Source organism: Nomascus leucogenys, chromosome 6 (assembly GCF_006542625.1).
Source record: "Nomascus leucogenys isolate Asia chromosome 6, Asia_NLE_v1, whole genome shotgun sequence".
Lineage (NCBI taxonomy): Eukaryota > Metazoa > Chordata > Mammalia > Primates > Hylobatidae > Nomascus > Nomascus leucogenys.
In genome coordinates this window covers 113140021-113144045 of record NC_044386.1, presented here as the reverse complement: position 1 = coordinate 113144045, position 4025 = coordinate 113140021, and positions in this window count along the sequence as shown.

Here is a 4025-nt window from a genome sequence, read left to right as displayed (position 1 = left end):
GCTGTCTCTCCGGCTTGAGACTGATACCACCAGTGTTGGGCCCACTGGGAAATTTATCTGGCTAGCAGTATGGCTCTGCAGAAGCTTGACTTCCTTTGGGGCCTATCTGCTGGGGGCACATTTGCTATTTCTCTGGCCAGAGTACGCTGGCCTGAGGCTAATGTCCCTGTTTTTCAGGGCCAAAGTCACACCTACTTCAGGCTCTGAGCACTTGGGGTCATGGTGTTGCAGCCACTTGTGTGGGGTGGAGTGTAATGACAGTAGAGTCCCAAGGCCAGAGAGGTACGGTGGCTACTGGCTCCTAGAGCAGGGAATATTCCAGCAGTGGCTCCAGTTGCAAGATCCCAGCATGCTGCAGCAGCTGGAGTCACAAAAACATGGAGGGGAGAGGTGGAGGAGGGGAGTACAACTTGTCTTAATCTGGAGCAATACAGCTGCATGAATTCTAGGCAGCTCTCCAAACTAGGCTCAGGGCTTGTGAGGACTCTGGCATTCTCCCTTAGGAAGGACATAGGTGTCCTAAGGGGGCTTGAAGTCTTCTTGCCTTTCTCCCCACAAACGGAAGTCCCTCCTGACTCCGGGCTAATCCTGGCAGAGGAGAAGGAGTGGCAGAGGCAAAGTCCCTAAATTCCCTTTCTACGTTGTCATCCTGGGCTTCTGAGTACCACAGGGACCACACCACTCCCTTGCTGCACCCCAGTGCTCTCCCTCCAACACTCCAGTTGAATTTTAGTTTTTTATGTGTTGCCTTGGTCATTGCTTGTGAGGGAGACAAGTGCCAGGACCCTCTAGTCAGTCATCTTGCTGTCATCTCTCACCCTTACAGCAGCCATAGAAACTAATAGGGCTCTCTTTAGTGCAGCCTATAATTTTTTACCTAAAAAGGAGATACCACATCAAAACTAAACCTCACTGAATATTTCTGCTTATCAATTTGACTTTTATTTTTTAATGATTCTGGACTTTATAGTTCCAGAAATTGTCAATGTAGTTCTCTTTATTATACTCTTAACCAATGGTGAAGAAAGGGAGAAAAATACTAAGGCATGCAGTGTTGAGCCAATTTCCATCACATGTTTGTTTCTCTAAATAGTCATTGTTTTTCCAATTCAGCTAATGTGATATGAAAATTCAGTAATTTGTGTTTTCTGTTGCATATGAAATTTAGATATCTACAGCATCAGAATCCACAATATGAAAGCAGTTGTTTATAATTTCTCATGTGTTCTGATTGTCCTCCCTCATGTGATAACAACTGGCTATTATAAAGAAGATGAAAATGATTCTTTGTTTTCTAAGATTCTGATTATTTCATATAACTAGTACTCAAACATCTTCCTTTTACATAATTTAACGCACAATGATTTACTGTATGTTTTTTAAAAAAATTGTGCATACTTAGAAGTTGGAGTGTTTTGAGTACTCCTTAATAATGTAGTTTTATTTATTTATGAATTATATGTTTTTACATGCCTATTACTGTGGTATTATGTATGTTATGAAGCATGCCGGGGGATACTTTTTTTAAATGAGATAAAAACAAATATAGGCTATAGTATAGCACAAGTAAAATACTGATATAAACTTAATGTGTCCCTCCAGAATTCATATGTTGAAACCTAACCCCTATTTGGTATTTGGTGTTAGGGCCTTTGAGAGGCAGTTAGGTCATGAGGGAGAGTCTTTAGTACCTTTACAAAGAGACCTCAAAACCTCCCTCTTGAATCTTCTAACACCTTGATTCATGTGTGTGTTATACGTAAAGAAGTTCTACAGGTTAATGAAAGGAAACCAGTATGATTCACTTAGGGAAAAAAATGGCAAAATAGTTGAATAAATACTCCACAAAAAAAGAGTATCTTAATGGTCAGGAAATAGGAAAAAGTTCCCAACTCTTGTAGCTATCAGGAGAAGGCAAATTAAAACCACAATGAAGTACTACTCCACAGGTATCCAAAGGGTTAAAATAAAATGATTGGAGATATCAAGTGATGGGGAGGATGTGGAGCCATCAGAACTCTCATATGATGCTGGCTGAAATGCAAATAGGTATAACCACTTGGGAAAACTGTTTAGATGTTTCTACTAAAGCTTGAATGTATGTGTGTCCTATGACTCAGCAATTCTACCCCTAGAATATACGCAGCAGATCCTGTATATTGACTTGAAAATACATTTTGAAAGGACCCACTGTGTACCTGGAAGAGTTAAAAGGATCAACATGGAGACATTTTTCTAGTGAAACTACTGGACTTCTGAGGTAAAATAATAGGTCACTTAAGTAATAGAAAATAAGACCAGAATGAGACTTTGACAGAAACCTCCATGACAGAAGAAAACAAAGGATAAATTTAAAGATGTAAATGAAAATCAAGTATTAGAGCAAAACAAAATAAATAGAAAACATAGGTTCTTCTATGACCTATGAATGATGAAAACTTCCTTCTTAATGAATTAAAATTGAGTAGCAAGATGGAAAACTATAGATAAAATAATTTTATAGAAAAAGAAATATACAAATTAAAACAAAAACATTTTTTTTACAAGGGGCACAGTTATTAGAGTTTAAAAATAATGAAATTTGAAAAATATTTACAGCTTATATCACATAGGGTTAATATTCTTATATAATTAGTTTCTAAAAATATAGAAAATACTAGAATGCCTATATAAAAAAAATGGGCTAGAGAAATTGATAGACAATTCATAGAAAAATAAATACCCATGGATTTTTACATACAAAAATAATTCACTCTCTCATAATAAGGAAACTACAAATTAAAGTGCTACAAAAGTAAAGTTTCTTGCCAATCGTGTTGGAAAAAATCCAAAAGTGTGTTAACCTACTAGGTTGGTAAAGCTAGGGAAAATAGACATTCTCAAAAATAGCTGGTGAAAATGCAAACTTATAAAAGCTCTATGAAGAAAACTTTAATGACATCTAGCAGACTCTCATATATTTATCTGTTGACCAAAAAATCCAACCTTTAGGAATCTACCTGAAGGAACTACTAGTAAAATTATAAAAAAAGATATATGTGCAAAACAATTCATTTTGGGTCATTTGTAAAACAATAGAAAGAACCAAATATCTACTGCTTGGTACATGTTAGTCTGTTCTCACACTGCTAATAAAGACATACCCAAGACTGAGTAATTTATAAAGAAAAAAAGTGGTTTAATGGACTGACTCACAGTTTCACATGGTTGGGGAGGCCTCACAATTATGGCAGAAGACAAAGGAAGAGCAGGGTCACATCTTACATGGTGGCGGGCAAGAGAGCATGTGCAGAACTTCCCTTTTTTTTATTATTATACTTTAAGTTTTAGGGTACATGTGCACAACGTGCAGGTTTGTTACATATGTATACATGTGCCATGCTGGTGTGCTGCACCCATTAACTCATCATTTACATTAGGTATATCTCCTAATGCTATCCCTCCCCCCTCCCTCCACCCCACGACAGGCCCTGGGGTGTGATGTTCCCCTTCCTGTGTCCAAGTGGAGAACTTCCCTTTATAAAACCATCAGATCTCATGAGACTTATTCACTATCATAAGAACAGCATTGGATAAACCCACCCCATGATTCACTTACCTCCCACCAGGTCCCTCCCATGACACATGAGAATTATGGGAGCTACAATTCAAGATGAGATTTGGGTGGGGACGCAACCAAAACATATCCGTACATCTACAACTACTAAACAGAATGACTCTGAATACTACTATGGAGTGCTGTCCGGAACATACAAAACATATTGCCTACTTCTGTCTATTGAAAAGAGATGGAAACAATGACAAAATAAGCAATGTTGAGCACTCCTAGTATCCATATTGTGGTCTAGAAATACAATTTCCCATTCAAAGAAACCAGGGCCTTTGGAAGCAATGGCTGATTCTAGGTCTGCAATAAATTATGTGCAAGATAAATTTTGGAAAACTTTATGTCAGATATCAAAGAAACTGTTAAAAACTGCTAAGATTTTGTCAAAAGGAATCAGAAGCCAACTTCAAAAGATCTC